A 23,669-nucleotide genomic window follows, 5' to 3' on the forward strand; every position below is an offset into this window, starting at 1 on the left:
CAAAGGTCTAGATTTAACGTTTTACAACAAAGGTTAATGTCGTCTCGGAGAACGTGAGCTTTCTCGGAAGTCCAATTAATCATTTCTAAGCCACTTCTTATACCGATTTCTGGTTTTATTTTTCTCAAACAGGAATGCAAGAAAAATTAGCTAATTGGCTAACATCGGCAATCATTGGAAAACTATGTTCTGTCATAACAAACATATTGTCCTCAGTAGATTTAATTAATGTAAAAGAAACTTTGAAGTACAGAGCAATTTTATGACAGCATCACGCCACTGATAACACTAGTCATTCATCACTCACCCCATGTGAAAGAAAAAAAGGCAAAGTGATTTCCAAATTTCATTACGTATATTTCACTAAAATTAAATCATACTTAATACATCTTCATGCTTTTCTGACATAAATTGTTACTTTAAAAAACATACATTACAGACAAGTCATTAGATAGAATGATTTATGCTTTTTATTGAGGTATAGTTGATTCACAATATTATATTAGTTTCAGGCGTACAACAGAGTGATTCAAAAATTTTTATATATTATATTCCACTTAAAGTTAATATAGGGCTTCCCTGGTGGTGCAGTGGTTGAGAGTCCGCCTGCCGATGCAGGGGATGCGGGTTCGTGCCCTGGTCTGGGAGGATCCCACATGCTGCGGAGCGGCTGGGCCCGTGAGCCGTGGCTGCTGAGCCTGCGGGTCCAGAGCCTGTGCTCCGCAACGGGAGAGGCTACAGCAGTGAGAGTCCCGCGTACTGCAAAAAATAAATAAATAAAATAAAGTTAATATAAAATAGTGGCTATATTCCCAGACCTGTACAATATATTATTGTAGCTTATTTATTTTACACATAGTAGTTTGTACCTTTTAATCCCCTACCCTTCTTTGCCCCTTCCCCTTTTCTCTCTCTGCTGGTAACCACTAGTTTGTTTTCTATATCTGTGAGTCTGTTTCTGTTTTGTTTTTGTCATTCATTTGTTTTATTTTTTAGATTCCACATATAAGTGATAACATACATTATTTGTCTTTCTCTGTCTGACATATTTCAGTTAGCACGATACCCTCCAGGTCCATCCATGTTGTTTGAAATGGCAAAATTTCATTCTTTTGTATGTCTGAGTAGTATTCCATTGTGTATATATCTATATCTATATATCTACCTATATCTACCTATCTATCTGTATCACAAATTCTTCATTCATTCATCTGTTGATGGACACTTAGGTTGTTTCTATGTCTTGCCCATTATGAATAATGCTGCTGAACACTGGAGTACAGACATATCTTTGAGATAGTGATATCATTTTCTTCAAATATATACCCAGGAGTAGAATTGCTGTATCATATGATAGTTCTATTTTTAGTTTTCTGAGAAACCTCAAAATGTTTTCCACAGGGGCTGAACCAATTTACATTCCCACCAACAGTGTACAAGGGTTCTCTTTTCTCCACATCCTAGCCAACACTTGTCTGTGGTCTTTTTGATGGTAGCCATTCTGACAGGCAGGAGGTGATACCTCAGTGTGGTTTTGATTTGCATTTTCTCATGATTAGCGATGTTGAACATATTTTCATGTGCCTGTAGCCACCTGTACATCTTCTTCGGAAAAATGTCTATTCAGGTCTTCTGCCCATTTTTTAATCAGGTTACTTGTTTTTTTTTATATTGAGTTGTACGAGCTGTTTATATATTTTGGGTATTAACCGCTGGTCCCGGTGGTTGCCAGGCCCTGACTCTTGCAGGGGCTGCCGGCCACTGGTCGGTGGGGCGAGGTCACGAGGCAGCTGGCTGTGGGAAACTTGGGGATCCCAGGGCTAGTGCTGGTTCACTGGTGGGAAGAGCTGGGCTCTGGGGTGTCTAGTCATGGGCCTGGGGTTTCCAGATCTAATGCTGGCCCGCTGCTGGCTGGGGCCACTTCCTAACACAGCTGGTTGTGGGTCCCAAGGTGTCCCAAAGCTGGTGTTGGCCTACTGGTGACTGGGGCTGGATCTTGGGGTGGCTGGCTGATGAATCGGAAGTGTTGCAGAGCTGGTGTTGGCCTGCCAATGGGTAGGGCCCAGGCCCAGTGTGTCCTGGAACTAGTACCTACCCACTGGTGGGTAAGGCTGGTCCCAAGGCTGGAGCCAGCTGGCTTGTGGGTGAGGCCAGGGCCTAGGGTGTTCTGGAGGTGGTGCCTGCCTCCTAGTGAATGGATCTGGGTCTCGGGGTTTCTGGCTGCAAGGCTCTGGGGGTCCTGGGTCTACTGCTTGCACACTGGTGTGTGGGGCTGTGTTCTGGATACTCTGGTGGGCTGGGCCATGTCCAGTGGTGACTGTGGGCTCAGAGGGTCTTAAGGCAGCCTGCATGCTGGTCCCACCCAGTTGGTTGCTTGGCCTGAAGTGTCCCAGTACTGGTGCATACAGGATCTTGGGCTGGGGTAGGGCTAGGTCCAAAGGTTAGTAAGCTAGAGGGAGGATTCCAAAATGGTGCTTGCCAGCAAGTGTCCATGTGGTAGAAGGAGCTCCCCAAAATGGCTGCCACCAGTGTCTATGTCCCCAGGTTGAGCTCCAGTTGCCTCCTGCCTCTCTGGGAGGCTGTCCAAGTTCAGCAGGTGGGTCTAACCCAGGCTCCTTTCAAATTACTGCTTCTGCCCTTGGTCCTGGCGCCTGTGAGATTTTGTGTGCACCCTTTAAGAGTGGAATCTTTATTTCTCACAGCCTTCTGAGTCTCCTGAAAGTAAGCCCTACTGGCCTTCAAAGCCAAAGTTCTGGGGGCTTGTCTCCCCAGTGCAGGACCCCCAGGCTGGGGAGACTGATGTGGGGCTCAGATCCCTCATTCCTTGGGAAGAACCACTACAATTGTAACTATTCTCCTATTTGTGGGTCACCCAACCCGGCTACGTGTCTTGACTGTATTGTGTGACTCCACCCCTTATACCCATCTCATTGTGGTTTCTTCTTTACATCTTTCATTGCAGATGATATTTTCTGGTAGATTTGGCCTTTCTCATCAATGGTAGTTCTGTAACAGTTGTATAATTTTGGTGTGTCCATGATAGGAGGTGAGCTCAGGGTCTTCCTACTCTGCCATCTTGCCCTTTTCCTAGAATGATTTATGTTATTTATAAACTTATTAAAACTTTTGATAGCCAGTATTTTTCTAAGAGGGATTAAAGTAGACCATATGTTCAAGTTAGGACACAATCGTCCTAACCATTAACAGTGTCACCTTTAACTCTCAGAGTGGTTTGATGATAAATCACGTGATCACCCCACCATGAATTTCTCCTGTATTAACACACAAATGGAAGATGGTTCAATGGGTTATTTCCCTTCTCCCAATCAATATATGTAGAGGGAAATTGTTCAGATTCCTGGAGGTAAAAAGATGTCTTGGAGCAATAGAGGTTAAGGACACATAAGAGACTGCAGGCAGTGAGATTTATAGAGGAATAGAATGGTAACCTGGGACTCTTGCTGAAAACTGGGAGCAGACTTGAAGATATAAACAGCAGCCTACAGTACTGTAGGATTTCTTAACTGTAAACATTAATAAAGAAAAGAACTATTAGACATCCAAGAAACACCAGGGCCCAAAGAAATTACAAACAAAAGAAGACATTATATTCGAGGAAACAGATGACAGAGCAGCCAGAGCAGGAGTCAAACTAAATAAAACTAATGATTTCAGAAAGATGAGAGGAGGTATTTGATAGTTGGAGCATCAGCAGGAGGTGTTAGCAGTAAATTAAAAAAATCAACAAACTTCCTGGAGACCTTGAGCATAAAAAATATATTTTAATTAAAAAAGTAGTCAATATTTGTGCTGAATAGTAGACAAAGCCAAATTTGGATTAAGGTAATTTTTTCTCAGTGTATCAGAAAGAAATTGTGAAATGAAAAGTATAATATAGAACTTGGAACAAAGAAGAGAAAGTAGAATTTGAAGGTATAAAGGAAAACTTTAATAGTAATTATTGATAAAAGCATTAATACTTTTTATATATTGATCTTGTATTCAGATACGCTGGTAAACTTTTTAAAAAATAATCCTTATTTATTTAAATTTACTAATTTATTATTTTGGATTTTCTACGTAGATAATAATAACACCTGCAAATAACAAAAATATCTTCACTTCTTATTCTTTTACTTTGACTTTCACATAAATATATGAAGATATTCATAATAGTTCGTAATAGCAAAAAAAAAAAGGAAAAAGCCTCATTCCATCAGTGAAGGAATAAATTAATAAAAGGTATGATGAAATGCTATATAACACTTAGAAACAGTAAACTGACTTGTAAATAGCAGCATAGATGGATTTAAAAAAAATAATATTGAGGAAAAACTGTTGCCAAAGAAGACCTGTGGTGGGATACACTTTAATATAATATCTTAGAGCAAGCATTCAATATTATTCATGGTGTGTGGATTTTACACATACTAGTAACAGCAAGGAAATAGATTAGAAACATTCACCTTACATATGTTATAACGAATATTTGTTGGAAAAGGAAACAGAACTGGGAATGGAGGATAAAGTGTATAAAAATAAAAAATAAAAAGTGGGTTATTACTTGGACCAGTGAAGAAATTATGCTACCAACTAAGGAATATTGATTCAAACAATGCAATTCTTCACACCTAAAGTTTGGGGCAACAATGAAAAACTAAAAAGAAAAGAAAAAGAAAAACCAGTGTTATCACATTGACTCTGCCCTTTCTGGAAGACACTGCTGAGAAAGTGAGATGTGTGCTTTTACTTACTTTTATTATTTAAAAAATAGTGACAGTGGGCCCTCCTCAGGTTAAACTCTAAGAAATGTCCTTGCGTGCTTTGTGGGGTCATACTGTGGGGATAAATGGACAATTTCTCATTAACAACTTCAACACTTAAAGAAGTGGAATTCATAGTGCTGATTCTCACAGTGCTGTCTGATAATAAAGTCTTGACCATGAAGCACAATTCGGTGATGGCCATTATGTGAGCAACAGCGTGAAAGGTGCCAAGTTTCCTTGCTGTGGCTTGCTGAATATTACCTGTTTGTACCAACTCGAAAAGAATGATATGCAAGAAATATATATAAATTCAGAAGAAAAAGGCACCATCTCATGGAATTGTCTAAAACTAACAAAAGTAGTAGAGCAGCCAAAACTTACGTCTAAGTAAAGTAAGACTTATCTCCATGAATTGGAAGGAGGGGTTTCTAAACTGAAGTCTTGCATAGAATAAGCTTTATTTCAGACCTGCGGTACATGACTTTTAGAACAGGAATTTCATTGTATTTGTGGATTTTGTCTTGTTAACTTTCTGACTCTAAGGGAAAAATATAGTCATGACAAGGAAGGTCTGGGCACACCACTTGTGTTCAGTATCAGGGGTACCAATGTTCTACCGCCTACGGAGTTGTTTGCAACCAGTTTAACTTCTGTCTGTCAAATAGTGTTTGTAGTCATTGGCTGGTATGATATTTTCTGGGGATTTTGGATGCCAGGATTAAGTCACTGCCAAAGCTCTACTCATAAACAATCTGGCCTGGGACTGTTGTTTCCCCAAGGGCTGCTCCTTGTGAATCCAGGAGGAAAACAACAGGTCTTGTTGATCAGTAGATGGAATCAAATACAGCTGAAGGGCAGCCTCTGGGACACATGGACATTTTGCTTAGATAACTCTAACTAGCTGCCTCTTCTGTACAAACTCCACTTGTCAAAATCTCTGACCTGGATAAAATCTCCTTTATGCTCAAAATTAGGGAAGGAAGATTGAAAGACCAGTGTTACGGACTGTGATCCTTAAAGTTCAGTCTGCAGACTACCTACTTTAGATTCACAGAGACATGCTGATTAAATATTCAAATTCTTGGGCCTTACTTAAGACCAACTAAATTCTCTGAAGTAGGTACCCAAAACACATTTTAACAAGTTCTTCACAAGCTCGAGTTCTAAGCTAGAGGATTTTAACAATAATTCAGTTTTCTTAATAATTCTTTATTATTTCTCATTAGGAGGAGTTCTAGTAGAGGATTCAAAAGTCATTGATTTTTAAAATTATAAATACAATATGGGCCTTCGTGTTATAAGGATCCTTCCTGAATGGAAATCAGCCTTTGAATCCTTGTCCCATTGTGCAGTGATCTGTTTCCATGTGTTAAAGAATAATGAGTAAATTCCATAGGGTAGAAACTATGGATTTCAAATACCACGTGTAAAATGAGTAAATGTTTTTAATATGTGAGAATTCAGAAACTTTTTAAACAAATGTCATAGGGTGATATTTTGATTGAGCCTACTGTTGGTTCAGAAAGAATTCTGGCCAGGGTATGCTGTTGCATTTCCAAACTTAGTTATTCAGGAGTTAGTGGCTTAGCTTTGGAGGACCACTCCATGAAACTAGGAGGATCCTAAAAAGATCATTAGAGGAAGATAAAATAGACCAGTCTTCTAATGTAAGGCATGTCTTACCTCTTAGAGCTAAACTGAGCATGCCCAGGTGTTCTACTTCCCTTATTATTTAACAAAAATAAAGCAATACTAATAAGAAAAATTAAATCAAAATAGACAGTGTATTCAATAAAAAGAAAATGAATTAAAATGAAATTTTATAGATGTAAAAAGTTACTTAGCTAAGAGAATTTCATAATGCTAGGAGAAAGATAATACAGTGTGAAAAAATCTAAAATGGAGAAGAATAAAATAGAGCAATAAGATAAAAAAGAAAACTACCTGTGAAAACCAAAAATAAACTCAAATAGAGTTTTTAAGAAAGACTAGAAATTTAAATAGTAACATAACAAGATAAAAATATAGGAACAGGAATCACTTATAAGGATATAGGCTAAAAGAAAAATCTGAAGAAAATCTTCTTGGTCTTCTTCTTCTTCATGAGCCCTCCCATGGTTTAGGGCTCCCCAGGAATATTCCCCTGAGCTCCAGACTTGAATGGCAGAGAAAGAACCTTAAAAATTTTATCTCAGGTCGGGGACAGAGCAGGTTGATATTGTGTCCCACACCCTCTAAACACACCAACGTAAGTCTTTTTCATCTGCTCTGCCCCCAGGACTCTTACGTTCCTGCAAAAAATTATCTCCAACAATAGACCCACAATGAAAACTTTTGAAGAATCTTTTGCAGATATTATTGGTATAGTAGCTATTTTTTTTAGAATTGTCTGAAATAGTCTTTGATTTTATTACTTATTGAACTACAACTACATATGGAGCAGCTATAAAACCAAGATTTTCTAGCATAGCCACCATTTCAAAGGTTATACCATTTGGCAGATAGAGTCAGACCATGTGCTCCAAATTGGGGTTATAAGATATGAACACCTTAACCCCATACTGAAAAATAAAAAACAAAAAAGGTCAGCAATTTGACCTGAATAGCAAAATTTATTTGCTATTTACTTTATTTAAATACATTAAGACTAAACCTCAAAACAAATCTACAAGGTACATATTATTAGTTCCCATATATATTAGAAAATGAAGATATAAAGAAGTTAACTAAAATGTCTATGATAACATACCTAGAAAACGCTGGCAATCACATTTGGTTTTAGGTCTCCATGACCCCAAACCAATGTTCTTTTCTCAAAGATACATACTTCTGCATGCTTTCTAGTTTTCTAAATGAAGGCAGCCCCTGCTACCAAGCATTTACAATTTCATTCTCCACAGAACATTTCTTAAATCCCCTTCTCTCAGGCTACATAAGGAATGTGATCTAATAAAATTGAGAATAGTGAATATAGGAATACAAATTAAATGTGACATATCAAAAACTGAACTTATATTAGGGTATTTAAAATTTTCCTACTAGACAAAAGTAAAGTTGCTTTATAGGTGAATTTAAATGTCATGCTTTATTCAAACTGGATTTTAGAATGTGTACATAATAATGTTGGGTTTTAAATTAAAGTAAACTTTGTTTTACTGAAACTGTATGAACATAGACAGATACTTGTTAAATAATAAGGAAATCTCCACAGTCCATTTTTTACTAAGCCTTACACATATGTGGGAGTTGTTTTCTGTTCTGCAGTATTACATGGTTTGTTTATTAAAACACATTGCTAAAATACCACATTTATTACCGTAATTCTAGCTAATTTTAAATTAATGTGTCTACTTTTGATAGACTTAATTTACATCAGACAAATGAAATTATTGCCATGTTTTCATATAAATTCTCAGGCATTATTTCAGTTTGTTTATTGATGCCTGATACCTGAACTGGTAATTTTTTTTTTTTTTTGCTTCTAAGAAATATTCATATTGCTCTGCCTCTTTCTGCACTTGCACTTTTTATTGTATATTTTAAAAACACTAGTTGTAAACTACATGGCAAGTTAATTAATCAAGCTTTGTACAGTAAAATATAAAGTCACAGTTTTGGATGTTTACTAGTTACAAAAACACGCTAATGGTACATAATTGCATTTCACATCTTATAGCACACTTCAGGCTCTTAAATGAGGAAGTATCACCCTCCATACTCCAGAGGGGCCATTTCTTCTTAAAAGGAAGTTTGATGTACAAGTTTTCTTCCAAAAAGATTTCAGCAGAAAATATAGTATACTGAAAGGGGCAAAATACAGCTTTTTGCTCTCTCTAAATATACATCATTAATGTCAGCTGTTTAAAAATGGATGTCTCTGAGCCAGTTTGCAGCATGTTTTATGGCTGCAAAAGTGTTTAGTGTGGATATGTCAGAATATGATTTGTCTTTGACACCAGATGCTGCCTGTGACGTTTTGTGGCGAGAGAATAATGAAGGGAAGCTGCTGCATAGATTCTGTTCATTAGGCTTTTCATTTTAATCAGGTCACAGTTGCAGACGTTCTGACAAGGCTAGTGCCACTCCTGTACTGATCCAAGGATTATCATGTTTGATGGACAGTAAGCATTCCACCTCAACATCATTTGGGCTGATGACTTCAGTTTATGGTTTGCTCATGCAGCATTTGTTTTTTGGTTGTTTGTTTTTTTTTAACATCTTTATTGGAGTATAATTGCTTTACAGTGGTGTGTTAGTTTCTGCCGTATAACAAAGTGAATCAGCTATATGTATACATATATCCCCATATCTCTTCCCTCTTGCATCTCTCTCCCACCCTCCCTATCCCACCCCTCTAGGTGGTCACAAAGCACCGAGCTGATCTCCCTGTGCTATACGGCTGCTTCTCACTAGCTATCGATTTTACATTTGGTAGCATATATATGTCTCTCACTTCGTCCCAGCTTACCCTTCCCCCTCCCCGTGTCCTCAAGTCCATTCTCTACGTCTGCATCTTTATTCCTGTCCTGCCCCTAGGTTTTTCAGAACCTTTTTTTTTTTTTAGATTCCGTATATATTCCATATATATGTGTTAGCATATGGTATTTGTTTTTCTCTCTCAGTCTGTCATACAGAGTGAAGTAAGGCATCATTTGTTTTTATATTAGAATATGAGAGGGGTGGAAGAGTTCACTGAGTAATTTGCTTTTGCAGATTAATTCAATACAAGGAGAACACTCACATTTTCCCGTCGCTTGTCAACTCGTCTGTTAACAAGAGGGGAGAACTGATACATTTGCAAGTAAATACGTTCAACTTCTTAAGTTTGAAGATGGTTATTTAAATAGCTTCTAAAAGACCAGGACATTTCTAATTTGAAAGCTGGTGTAATATGATGAAAAGGGAAGAGTTGAGATCAACTGCTAAAACTAGTAGGGATTAAGGATAGCAATACCTCATAGCTAGAAATTTGCATACAGCTAAGAAATAATTACTTCTTCTTAACACATTGCAGTCAAATCTGAACATTCTACTCAACACCTTTTGACTTATCTGCGTTACGAGGTAGCTTAATCTTCATTACCTGGAAACACTGATCTTTCCCCTCTACTTCACTCTTCCTAAGTAGGAAAATCCAACTATTCTAATGGTTTGAGACTCATTTTCTCCACTCAGTTATAAGCTTTGCACTGTCACCTTTCATTACTAGCTTACCAAAATGTATTTATTATGTATGTATGCCTACGCTTTCTCTATTTTTTCTTTATTTCTGTTATTATTTTCTGTTAGATTATTTAATGTTGTCACAAACTTATTCTCTACTTCTCTCTTAGTGAACTTGATTCAAAAAGGTACTGGCCACAAAAATTACAACAAATTAATTGTAGGTATAAATATCAGAGCTAAAACTATATAATGCTTAGGAGAAAATATAGGAGTAAATCTTTGTCACTTTGTGTTAGGTGATCCTTTCTTAGGTATGACACCAAAAGCACAAATGACAAAAGAAAAACATAGATGGCATTCTTTCAAAATGAAAAACTTTTGTGCTACAATTAATACCGTTAAAAAGTGAAAAGGCAGCCCACGGATGGGAGAAAATATTTGCAAATTATCTACCTGATGAGGGACTTTTATTCAGAATATGTAAACAATTCATAACTCGGTAATAAAAAGACAAACGACCCACTTAAAAATGGGCTACACATCTGAATAACTATTTCTCCAGGGATGTACAAATGGCCAATAAGCACATGAAAATATGTGAAAACACGTTTAGCATAATTAGTCATTAAGAAAATGCAAATCAAAATCACAGTGATATACAATTTTGCACCCACTGCACCCACTATAATAAAAGAGACCAACAATACGTGTTGGCAAAAATGTGGAAAAACTGAAACCCTCATACATTGCTGATGAGACTGTAAAAGGTGCAGCCACTTTGGAAAACAGTCTGGCAGTTGCTCAACATGTTAAATAGATAGTTACTATATGAGTCAGTGATTCCACTCTTAGGTATATACCCAAGAGAAATAACATGTGAATGCATGTGCACACACACTCATGCACACACACACACAATGTACATGATTGTTGAAGCATTATTCATAGTAACCCCAAATTGAAAATCACCCAATTGTCCATCAACTGATGAATGCGTAAATAAAATGTGATATATCTATACAAATGGGATATAACTTAGAAAATGAAACTCATGAAACACAGATACTTGTTAAAATTTGAAAATGTTACTCTACATTTTAAAAAGAGCCAGTTATAAAAATATTGTTTAATACCATTTATATGTAATGTCCAGGAGAGACCAATTATAGAGACAGAAACTAAATTAGTGGTTATCCAGGCTTGGCACGAGGAAAGATGGTTGGACGGGGAGTGACTCTTAATGGGTACAGGATTTCCTTTGGGGATGATAAAATGTTATGAAATTAAATTGTGGTGATGGGTGCACAACTCAGAGAATATGCTAAAAACTATTGAATTGTACATTTTAAATGAGTACGTTTTGTGGTATCAATCATACTATTTAAAAAGGGGTGCTAGCAACAAAAGAGGATATTGACTTTTAACTGCTGCTTAAAAATAACTGGAAGTGTATGAGCCACCCTACATTGCTTGGTTGTAAGTCATTGTTGGGTCACAACATCATGGTAGTTAAGTCCACTAGCATCTTTTTAAGCATGAAAAATAGAATAAATTGAAATGGAATGGAATAGACTAGAATAGGAATAGGAATAGAGTGGAACAGACTAGAACAGGAAAGGGAAGGGAAAGGAAGGGAAGGACAAGAAAGGGAAGGAAAGGAGTGAAATAGAAAGGAAACAAACTGAATAGATTATATTAGTGGGTTTATGTACAATAAGTTATATTTTACTGTGGCTGGTAATCAAAAATGTATGAAAAATGCTGATCTCTATATTTAGTACTAATCTTGTGCCACTTCCCCTCCCAGATTAGGCAAGTAGATGAAACTATTTCATTTTCAGGGAAAATACAGGCTGAGCTTAAATGACCATTTACCCACTCCATTTGCTCTTTGACATCAGTGAACAGGAGTCCAACTTTCTAAAAACTGGAGGACTTTGGGGGAGAGAGTACTACACAGGACTGTTCCCAGAGAAAATAACCTGGATTTTAGCCAATATGTGTATTAATGACAACCGTGGCTTAAATTTTACCTTTTGCAGAAAACTTAATTGTTCTTATTTTTGTTTGTCTGCTTGTTTCCTTGGCTTTGGTGTTCCTAACTTTTTTAACCAAAATGGTACAGGTTCATATTTGGCTGTGTCATTATTGCCTACTGCACGCACATGTGAAATTGTTAAACAGCTGTCTGCTATATCCAAGGTTTGTTTTATTCTAATACGGAAGTATCTTCTGTCAAAAGAGAGAGAATAAAATGATCATCTTTGCCCCAGTGTTCCAGGGAGCACACAGCCAGCAAAGGACACAAAATATAATTCAAAGAGATTACTCAAGTTAGAGACAGAGGTAACCAGAATTGCAGCCCTACACAGCTATGTTTATTAATTCATATAACCGGCAGCGTTTTATAGAGTATACTTGAAGGGGGAAATATTCCCCATAAATCTGTTAATGATAAGGTCTTACATAAGATTAGACTTTGCACAAGGGCATAAGCAAAGCTTAAAATCTCTCTGGGACTGATTGTAAAGCTCTCGAATACAGCCTGCACACTTCATTAGCTACAGGTGGTGTGAAGGAGGAGTTCGCCTGGGGACACATACTGTATAAGGAACCTGAGATCCATTAGGTGAAACTAAGACAAGCAAGACACACACAGACTGTGTCTCACCTTTATCGCTCCAAACCACCACTGTTTCATAAGAAGAAAAAGTAGACTCATATCACAGTCCAAAGCAGATCTATGGTTCCTTTTGCGTTCATTTCATCTTATTTACTTTATTTTTTAAATAATTTACTTTATTTTTAAAATTTAGACTAACAAATTTCAGCTACTCCCAAGACATTTCTTTCTGTATTAGAAAGCCCTAAACTGAAAAACAAAAATTCCCCTCTGGTAATGTTATATAAGGATCCCTCGGTCACATGACTCTTCAGAGCATCACTCTGAATGTAAAAATCAAAAGTCAAGTAATTTGCCCCTCTTTCAAAACGCTGTCTTCATAAGGTTTATTTCTTCTTAGATGTCCTACAAAAAATGGCAGTCTCTTGAGGTAAAGAACATTTTCTGGGCTTTCCAGGAAGGCAGTTCATATAACCCCATTCCTCCCACGATCAGAACAGAACAACCCCAATTAAATCTTAGTTGTGACACAGTAAAATGAAATCGTTTTACTCAACAGCCTGATGCTTTCCATTAGCCTGTCTCTGTTGTTTCATGTACCTGTGAAGTGGTAGATGAAAGCATGGGAGTCAGACAGATCTGAGTTCAAATTCTATCTTTTCTATTCATCACTCATATAACCTCAGGCAAATCACTTAAATTCCCTTTTCCCTCATCTCATGGGGGAATAATACCAACTCATAGGCTCTGCAGAATCAACATAAAATCACAATATTTAATAAATCTGAATTGAATTTATTACTTGGGGGTAATCATCTATGTCTCTGCATCTTATTGATCCTTTTCTCCTTTTCCCTTTCAGATCTTATTGTGATTTTTACCCAAACCACTGGCAGAAAAGTACACTTGCTTTTCTTTCTGATATGCCAGAAAAAGTGCAGAAACTTAATTGAAACCAAACACAAAATCAGCTTTTGTAACTAAGATATACAGAAAGAGAAAAAATGTGAATATATTCTTCTCTAAAACTCTAAAACTCTGGTTATTGTCTAAGACTAAGCTAGAGTTTCTGAACTTTGGCATGCTATTGACATTTTGGGTTGGATGATTTATTCTTGTGGGGGACTGTTCTGTGTATTACAGAATGTTTAGCAGCATTCCTGGCTCCTATCCATTAGATGCAAGTACACTTACCCTCTCCCCTGATATGACAACCAGCTTACTTATTGCCCCAGCTTACAGCCTTGAAAGTCTCCAGTCTGCAGGGCAAGGAGGGGACCAAAGGCAGAACTCACCGGATTTCATGAGTTGGGAAGATGGAGCTGAGATTCGGGGGAGACCAAGGCATTTAGAGTTTGCTGAACAGAACACCTGAGAAGACAGACCAGCACAGAGCAGGAGAATACATGGAACCCAAGACTTAATCAATCAGTGAGCTCAACAGATTAGAGTTCTGAGGAAAATCCATGGAGTAACCAAGCAGATAGAGGAAGAGTGAACAGAATGGACCACAAGTTACTTGAAAGCAAATCAAAGATGTAGGTCAAAAACCCATCAAAGAAAGGGCTAGAAATTTACAGAATGGGAACGTAGGGTAAGTCAAGGAAGCCAGCATTTAGGCAAGTAGCTGTAGCAGGAGCCTTGAGATGCAAACTGCAGGGTACTATGATCTCTAGATTGCAATTTGAAACTCAGAAATAGTCAGATGTTCTTCCCATTATTCGACAAGTGATGTAGTAGGACTAAATGAAAAAGTTGACGGGACAGTAAGCATCTGAAGCATGTGGTAGACCTTTACACTTCACCAATCACTGAGATGTAGAATTAGTGGATGATCGATCCGGATACATGCTATTTCTATATGGCACATAGTGGAGTGACATATATTAAAGGGGTCAAGCCAGCTCTTAGATCCTTCTCTCATTAGCATGCATGAAACTCAATCTTTTTTGTGAATCCCCGGAATTCTTTCTTTCTTGTAGACCTGGCACTTTACTTTGCTGCCCTGTTTGGTTATGTAAGTGTTCCTGTCAATAGGTCTTGCCTCCTTAGCTAAATTCTATGTCCCTTAACGTCAGGAATTTTATCTTCTTTGCATTTCCCATGCTGTCTTGAAAATGCTAAGTATTTAGAAGATGCTCCGCTAACCTGCCTAGAATGAATAATAAATACCACTGCTCCCCAAGTGTGACCATCTGTTTTAAGAAATGACATGAGAGAATAGAGGGGCTTGGGAACACATTTTATGTCATTGTGGGTGGGGGGGGGGTCACTGTTATGGCACTAGAAATGATATTAAGTTGGTTGCCTGGGTCTAATTTATTATGTAAAACTTAATGAATATAAAATGATATTAAATTAAACAAGGAATTTAAATGAGATTTAATGAGAAATTTCCATCTGCATATTTCATCTGGGCCACTGTTTCCGAAACTCTGTATTAGGATACTAAAGTGTGCTGATAAGATAGGTGAGCTATAACATACTGGACTTTCCCAAGCAACTTAGTATTTTTAAGATGACAGAAAAGAATGAGTGAGAGTCAGTCACACAAAAAAAGAAAGGTGGAAGATGTGTGTGAGGGGAGGGAGAGCAAGGGGTATGTGGCTGCACATGTGTGTGCAAAAATGTGAAGACCTTGATGATTTCATATATATTTAGGAAACATACCTATTTCTCTAGTAATTCACCAAGAAGTGCCCGAGAATAATACATACATGTTCCCTTAGGACACAAAACATGTACTCAAGTCTACCTTATATAAGTTGTAATTGGGTAGGACCTATGTTGAAAGTGGGTGGGAAAAATGACTTTGGACTAAGATTTTAAAACTTTCATGGGAAGAGAGTGCAAGTGATATGAAGGCCAAACAGCGTTATTCTCACTAGTTAGTCATTGTTCTCTGCCAAACCAGGCAAAACCAATTATAACCATAAAATTGAGCCAACAATTAGATTAAAGGTGTTTCACTGAGTAAAACTTTTTTTTTTTAACATCTTTATTGGAGTATAATTGCTTTACAATGGTGTGTTAGTTTCTGCTTTATAACAAAGTGAATCAGTTATACATATACATACGTTTCCATATCTCTTCCCTCTTGCATCTCCCTCCCTCCCACCCTCCCTATCCCACCCTCCCTATCCCACCCCTCCAGGCGGTCACAAAGCACCAAGCTGATCTCCCTGTGCTATGCGGCTGCTTCCCACTAGCAATCTACCTTACATTTGGTAGTGTATATATGTCCATGCTACTCTCTCGCTTTGTCACAGCTTACCGTTCCCCCTCCCCATACCCTCAAATCCATTCTCTAGTAGGTCTGTGTCTTTACTCCTGTCTTACCCCTAGGTTCCTCATGACATTTTTTTTTTTCTTAAATTCCATATATATGTGTTAGCATATGATATTTGTCTTCCTCTTTCTGACTTACTTCACTCTGTATGACACACTCTAGGTCTATCCACCTCATTACAAATAGCTCACTTTCGTTTCTTTTTATAGCTCAGTAATATTCCATTGTATATATGTGCTACATCTTCTTTATCCATTCATCCGATGATGGGCACTTAGGTTGTCTCCATCTCCGGGCTATTGTAAATAGAGCTGCAATGAACATTTTGGTACATGACTCTTTTTGAATTATGGTTTTCTCAGGGTATATGCCCAGTAGTGGGATTGCTGGGTCATATGGTAGTTCTATTTGTAGTTTTGTAAGGAACCCCCATACTGTTCTCCATAGTGGCTGTACCAATTTACATTCCCACCAGCACTGCAAGCGTGTTCCCATTTCTCCACACCCTCTCCAACATTTATTGTTTCTACATTCTTTGATGATGGCCATTCTGACTGGTGTGAGGTGATACCTCATTGTAATTTTGACTTGCATTTCACTAATGATTAATGAAGTTGAGCATTCTTTCATGTGTTTGTTGGCAGTCTGTATAACTTCTTTGGAGAAATGTCTATTTAGGTCTTCTGCCCATTTTTGGATTGGGTTGTTTGTTTTTTTGTTATTGAGCTGCATGAGGTGCTTGTAAATTTTGGAGATTAATCCTTTGTCAGTTGCTTCATTTGCAAATATTTTCTCTCATTCTGAGGGTTGTCTTTTGGTCTGGTTTATGGTTTCCTTTGCTGTGCAAAAGCTTTGAAGTTACATTAGGTCCCATTTGTTTATTTTTGCTTTTATTTCCATTTCTCTAGGAGGTGGGTCAAAAAGCATCCTTCTGTGATTTATGTCATAGAGGGTGCTGCCTATGTTTTCCTCTAAGAGTTTGATAGTTTCTGGCCTTACATTTAGGTCTTTAATCCATTTTGAGCTTATTTTTGTGTATGGTGTTAGGGAGTGATCTAATCTCATACTTTTAGGTGTACCTGTCCAGTTTTCCCAGCACCACTTATTGAAGAGGCTGTCCTTTCTCCACTGTACATTCCTGCCTCCTTTATCAAAGAAAACGTGACCATATGTGCGTGGGTTTATCTCTGGGCTTTCTATCCTGTTCCATTGATCTGTTTCTGTTTTTGTGCCAGTGCCATACTGTCTTGATTACTGTAGCTTTGTAGTATAGTCTGAAGTCAGGGAGCCTGATTCCTCCAGCTCCGTTTTTCATTCTCAAGATTGCTTTGGCTATTCGGGGTCTTTTGTATTTCCATACAAATTGTGAAATTTTTTGTTCTAGTTCTGTGAAAAATGCCAGTGGTAGTTTGATAGGGATTGTATTGAATCTGTAGATTGCTTTGGGTAGTTGAGTCATTTTCACAATGTTGATTCTTCCAATCCAAGAACGTGGTATATCTCTCCATCTATTTGTATCATCTTTAATTTCTTTCATCAGTGTCTTATAATTTTCTGCATACAGGTCTTTTGTCTCCTTAGGTAGGTTTATTCCTAGATATTCTATTCTTTTTCTTGCAATGGTAAATGGGAGTGCTCTCCTGATTTCACTTTCAGATTTTTCAACATTAGTGTATAGGAATGCCAGAGATTTCTGTGCATTAATTTTGTATCCTGCTACTTTACCAAATTCATTGATTAGCTCTAGTAGTTTTCTGGTAGCATCCTTAGGATTTTCTGTGTATAGTATCATGTCATCTGCAAACAGTGACAGCTTTACTTCTTCCTTTCCGATCTGGATTCCTTTTATTTCCTTTTCATCTCTGATTCCTGTAGCAAAAACTTCAAAAACTATGTTGAATAAGAGTGGTGAGAGTCGGCAACCTTATCTTGTTCCTGATCTTAGTGGAAATGCTATCAGTTTTTCACCATTGAGGATGATGTTGGCAGTGGGTTTCTCATATATGGCATTTATTATATTGAGGAAAGTTCCCTCTTTGCCTACTTTCTGCAGGGTTTTTATCATAAATGGGTGTTGAATTTTTCTTTTAACATATTTATTGTGATATAATTGCTTTACAATGGTGTGTTAGTTTCTGCTTTATAACAAAGTAAATCAGTTATACATATATTCCCATATCTCTTCCCTCTTGCGTCTCCCTCCCTCCCACACTCCCTGTCCCACCCCTCCAGGTGGTCACAAAGCACCAAGCTGATCTCCCTGTGCTATGTGGCTGCTTCCCACTAGCTGTCTACCTTACGTTTGGTAGTGTATATATGTCCATGCATCTCTCGCTTTGTCACAGCTCACCCTTCACCCTTCCCATATCCTCAAGTCCATTCTCTAGTAGGTCTGTGTCTTTATTACTGTCTTACCCCTAGGTTCTTCATGACATTATTTTTTCTTAAATTCCATATATATGTGTTAGCATACGGTATTTGTCTTTCTCTTTCTGACTTACTTCACTCTGTATGACAGACTCTAGGTCTATCCACCTCATTACAAATAGCTCACTTTCGTTTCTTTTTATGGCTCAGTAATATTCCTTTGTATATATGTGCCACATCTTCTTTATTCATTCATCCGAAGATGGGCACTTAGGTTGTTTCCATCTCCGGGCTATTGTAAATAGAGCTGCAATGAACATTTTGGTACATGACTCTTTTTGAATTATGGTTTTCTCAGGGTATATGCCCAGTACTGGGATTGCTGGGTCACTTGGTAGTTCTATTTGTAGTTTTTTAAGGAACCTCCATACTGTTCTCCATGGTGCCTGTACCAATTCACATTCCCACCAGAAGTACAAGAGTGTTCCCTCTTCTCCACACCCTCTCCAGCATTTATTGTTTCTACATTCTTTGATGATGGCCATTCTGACTGGTGTGAGGTGATATCTCATTATAGTTTGATTTGCATTTCTCTAATGATTAATGAAGTTGAGCATTCTTTCATGTGTTTGTTGGCAGTCTGTATATCTTCTTTCGAGAAATGTCTCTTTAGGTCTTCTTTTTTTTTTTTTTGCATTTTAACATCTTTATTGGAGTATAATTGCCTTACAATGGTATGTTAGTTTCAGCTTCACAACAAAATAAATCAGTTATATATATACATATGTTCCCATATCTCTTCCCACTTGCGGTCTCCCTCCCTCCCACCCTCCCTGTCCCACCCCTCCAGGCCGTCACAAAGCACCGAGCTGATCTTCCTGTGCTATGCGGCTGCTTCCCACTAGCTATATACCTTACGTTTGGTAGTGTATATATGTCCATGCCTCTCTCGCTTTGTAAAAGTTTACCCTTCCCCCTCCCCATAGCCTCAAGTCCATTCTCTAGTAAGTCTGTGTCTTTATTCCTGTTTCACGCCTACGTTTTTCATGACATTTTTTCTCTTAAATTCCATATATATGTGTTAGCATATGGTATTTGTCTCTCTCTTTCTGACTTACTTCACTCTGTACGACAGACTCTAGGTCTATCCACCTGATTGCAAATAGCTCAATTTCATTTCTTTTTATGGTTGAGTAATATTCCATTATATATATATGTGCCACATCTTCTTTATCCATTCATCCGATGATGGACACTTAGGTTGTTTCCATCTCTGGGCTACTGTAAATGGAGCTGCAGTGAATGTTTTGGTACATAACTCTTTTTGAATTATGGTTTTCTCAGGGTATATGCCCAGTACTGGGATTGCTGGGTCATATGGTAGTTCTATTTGTAGTTTTTTAAGGAACCCCCATACTTTTCTCCACAGTGGCTGCATCAATTTACATTCCCACCAACAGTGTAAGAGGGTTCCCTTTTCTCCACACCCTCTCCAGCATTTATTGTTTCTAGATTTTTTGATGATGGCCATTCTGACTGGTGTGAGATGATATCTCATTGTAGTTTTGATTTGCATTTCTCTAACGATTAGTGATGTTGAGCATTCTTTCATGTGTTTGTTGGCAGTCTGTATATCTTCTTTGGAGAAATGTCTATTTAGGTCTTCTGCCCATTTTTGGATTGGGTTGTTTGTTTTTTTGTTATTAAGCTGCATGAGCTGCTTATAAATTTTGGAGATTAATCCTTTGTCAGTTGCTTCATTTGCAAATATTTTCTCACATTCTGAGGGTTGTCTTTTGGTCTTCTTTGTGGTTTCCTTTGCTGCGCAAAAGCTTTTAAATTTCATTAGGTCCCATTTGTTTACTCTTGTTTTTATTTCCATTTCTCTAGGAGGTGGGTCAAAAAGGACCTTGCTGTGATTTATGTCATAGAGTGTTCTGCCTATGTTTTCCTCTAAGAGTTTGATAGTTTCTGGCCTTACATTTAGGTCTTTAATCCATTTTGAGCTTATTTTTGTGTATGGTGTTAGGAAGTGATCTAATCTCATACTTTTATGAGTACCTGTCCAGTTTTCCCAGCACCACTTATTGAAGAGGCTGTCCTTTCGCCACTGTACATTCCTGCCTACTTTATCAAATATAAGGTGACCATATGTGCGTGGGTTTATCTCTGGCTTTCTATCCTGTTCCATTGATCTATATTTCTGTTTTTGTGCCAGTACCATACTGGCTTAATTACTGTAGCTTTTTAGTATAGTCTGAAGTCAGGGAGCCTGATTCCTCTAGCTCCGTTTTTCGTTCTCAAGATTGCTTTGGCTGTTCGTGGTCTTTGTGTTTCCATACAAATTGTGAAATTTTTTGTTCTAGTTCTGTGAAAAATGCCTGTGGTAGTTTGATAGGGATTGCACTGAATCTATAGATTGCTTTGGGTAGTTGGTTCATTTTCACAATGTTGATTCTTCCAATCCAAGAACGTGGTATATCTCTCCATCTATTTGTATCATCTTTAATTTCTTTCATCAGTGTCTTATAATTTTCTGTATACAGGTCTTTTGTCTCCTTAGGTAGGTTTATTCCTAGATATTCTATTCTTTTTCCTGCAGTGGTAAATGGGAGTGTTGATTTCACTTTCAGATGTTTCATCATTACTGTATAGGAATGCCAGAGATTTCTGTGCATTAATTTTGTATCCTGCTACTTTAACAAAATCATTGATAAGCTCTAGTAGTTTTCTGGTAGTATCTTTAGGATTCTCTATGAATAGTATCAGGTCATCTGCAAATAGTGACAGCTTTACTTCTTCTTTTCTGATTTGGATTCCTTTTATTTCCTTTTCTTCTCTGATTGCTGTGGCTAAAACTTCCCAAACTCTGTTGAATAAGAGCGGTGAGAGTGGGCAACCTTGTCTTGTTCCTCATCTTAGTGGAAATGCTTTCAGTTTTTCACCATTGAGGATGATGTTGGCTGTGGACTTGTCATATATGGCCTGTATTATGTTGACGAGAGTTCCCTCTATGCCTACTTTCTGCAGGGTTTTTATCATAAATGGGTGTTGAATTTTGTCAAAAGCTTTCTCTGCATTTATTGAGATGATCATATGATTTTTCTCCTTCAATTTGTTAATATGGTTTATCACATTGATTGATTTGCATATATTGAAGAATCCTTGCATTCCTGGAATAAACCCCACTTGATCATTCTGTATGATCCTTTTAATGTACTGTTGGATTCTGTTTGCTAGCATTTTGTTGAGGATTTTTGCATCTATGTTCATCAGTGATATTGGCCTGTAGTTTTCTTTCTTTGTGACATCCTTGTCTAGTTTCGGTATCAGGGTGATGGTGGCCTCGTAGAGTGAGTTTGGGAGTGTTCCTCCCTCTGCTATAGTTTGGAAGAGTTTGAGAAGGACAGGTGATAGCTCTTCTCTAAATGCTTGATAGAATTCGCCTGTGAAGCCATCTGGTCCTGGGCTTTTGCTTGTTGGAAGATTTTTAATCACAGTTTCAATTTCAGTGCTTGTGATTGGTCTGTTCATATTTTCTATTTCTTCCTGATTCAGTCTTGGCAGGTTGTGCCTTTCTAAGAATTTGTCCATTTCTTATAGGTTGTCCATTTTATTGGCATAGAGTTGCTTGTAGTAATCTCTCATGATCTTTTGTATTTCTGCAGTGTCAGTTGTTACTTCTCCTTTTTCATTTCTAATTCTATTGACTTCAGTCTTCTCCCTTTTTTTCTTGATGAGTCTGGCTAATGGTTTATCAATTTTGTTTATCTTCTTAAAGAACCAGCTTTTAGTTTTATTGATCTTTGCTATTGTTTCCTTCATTTCTTTTTCATTTATTTCTGATCTGATTTTTATGATTTCTTTCCTTCTGCTAACTTTGGGGTTTTTTTGTTCTTCTTTCTCTAATTGCTTTAAGTGCAAGGTTAGGTTGTTTATTCGAGATGTTTCCTGTTTCTTAAGGTGGGCTTCTATTGCTATAAACTTCCCTCTTAGAACTGCTTTTACTGCATCCCATAGGTTTTGGGTCATCGTGTCTCCATTGTCATTTGTTTCTAGGTATTTTTTGATTTCCTGTTTGATTTCCTCAGTGATCACTTCGTTATTAAGTAGTGTATTGTTTAGCCTCCATGTGTTTCTATTCTTTACAGATCTTTTCCTGTAATTGATATCTAGTCTCATAGCGTTGTGGTCAGAAAAGATACTTGATACAATTTCAATTTTCTTAAATTTACCAAGGCTTGATTTGTGACCCAAGATATGATCTATCATAGAGATCGTTCCATGAGCACTTGTGAAAAATGTGTATTCTGTTGTTTATGGTTGGAATGTCCTATAAATATCAATTAAGTCCATCTTGTTTAATGTATCATTTAAAGCTTGTGTTTCCTTATTTATTTTCATTTTGGATGATCTGTCCATTGGTGAAAGTGGGGTGTTAAAGTCCCCTACTATGAATGTGTTACTGTTGATTTCCCCATTTATGGCTGTTAGTATTTGCCTTATGTATTGAGGTGCTCCTATGTTGGTTGCATAAATATTTACAATTGTTATATCTTCTTCTTGGATCGATCCCTTGATCATTAGTGTTCTTCTTTGTCTCTTCTAATAGTCTTTATTTTAAAGTCTATTTTGTCTGATATGAGAATTGCTACTCCAGCTTTCTTTTGGTTTCCATTTGCATGAAATACCTTTTTCCATCCCCTTACTTTCAGTCTGTATGTGTCTCTAGGTCTGAAGTGGGTCTCTTGTAGACAGCAAATATATGCATCTTGTTTTTTATCCATTCAGCCAATCTGTGTCTTTTGGTGGGAGTATTTAGTCCATTTACATTTAAGGTAATTATCGATATGTATGTTCCCATTCCCATTTTCTTAATTGTTTTGGGTTCAATATTGTAGGTCTTTTCCTTCTTTTGTGTTTCTTGCCTAGAGAAGTTCCTGTAGCAGTTGTTGTAGAGCTGGTTTAGTGGTGCTGAACCTCTTTCAGCTTTTGCTTGTCTGTAAAGTTTTTAATTTCTCCGACAAATCTGAATGAGATCCCTGCTGGGTAGAGTAATCTTGGTTACAGGTTTTTCTCCTTCATCACTTTAAATATGTCCTGCCACCTCCTTCTGGGTTGCAGAGTTTCTGCTGAAAGATCAGCTGTTAACCTTATGGGGATTCCCTTTTGTGTTATTTGTTGTTTTTCCCTTGCTGCTTTTAATGTGCTCTCTTTGTATTTAATTGTTGACAGTTTGATTAATACGTGTCTTGCCGTAATTCTCCTTGGATTTATCCTGTTTGGGAGTCTCTTTGGTTCCTGGACTTGATTTACTATTTCCTTTCCCATATTAGGGAAGTTTTCAACTATAATCTCTTCAAATATTTTCTCAGTCCCTTTCTTTTTCTCTTCTTCTTCTGGAACCCCTATAATTCGAATGTTGGTGCGTTTGATGTTTTCCCAGAGGTCTCTGAGA

The 23,669-nt window shown here is 37.5% G+C and overlaps 1 long non-coding RNA gene across 1 annotated transcript in view; it reads right to left on the reverse strand.

Moving 5' to 3' along the window:
* Positions 1–542: 542 nt before the first annotated feature.
* LOC132428188 (uncharacterized) overlaps positions 543–23,669 on the reverse strand; it is a 351,551-nt gene continuing 328,424 nt past the window's right edge. The window contains exon 6 of the long non-coding RNA XR_009520082.1: positions 543–759. This is a non-coding gene — a long non-coding RNA (uncharacterized lncRNA). The remainder of the gene's footprint in view (positions 760–23,669) is intronic.

Source organism: Delphinus delphis, chromosome 7 (assembly GCF_949987515.2).
Source record: "Delphinus delphis chromosome 7, mDelDel1.2, whole genome shotgun sequence".
Classification (NCBI taxonomy): domain Eukaryota; kingdom Metazoa; phylum Chordata; class Mammalia; order Artiodactyla; family Delphinidae; genus Delphinus; species Delphinus delphis.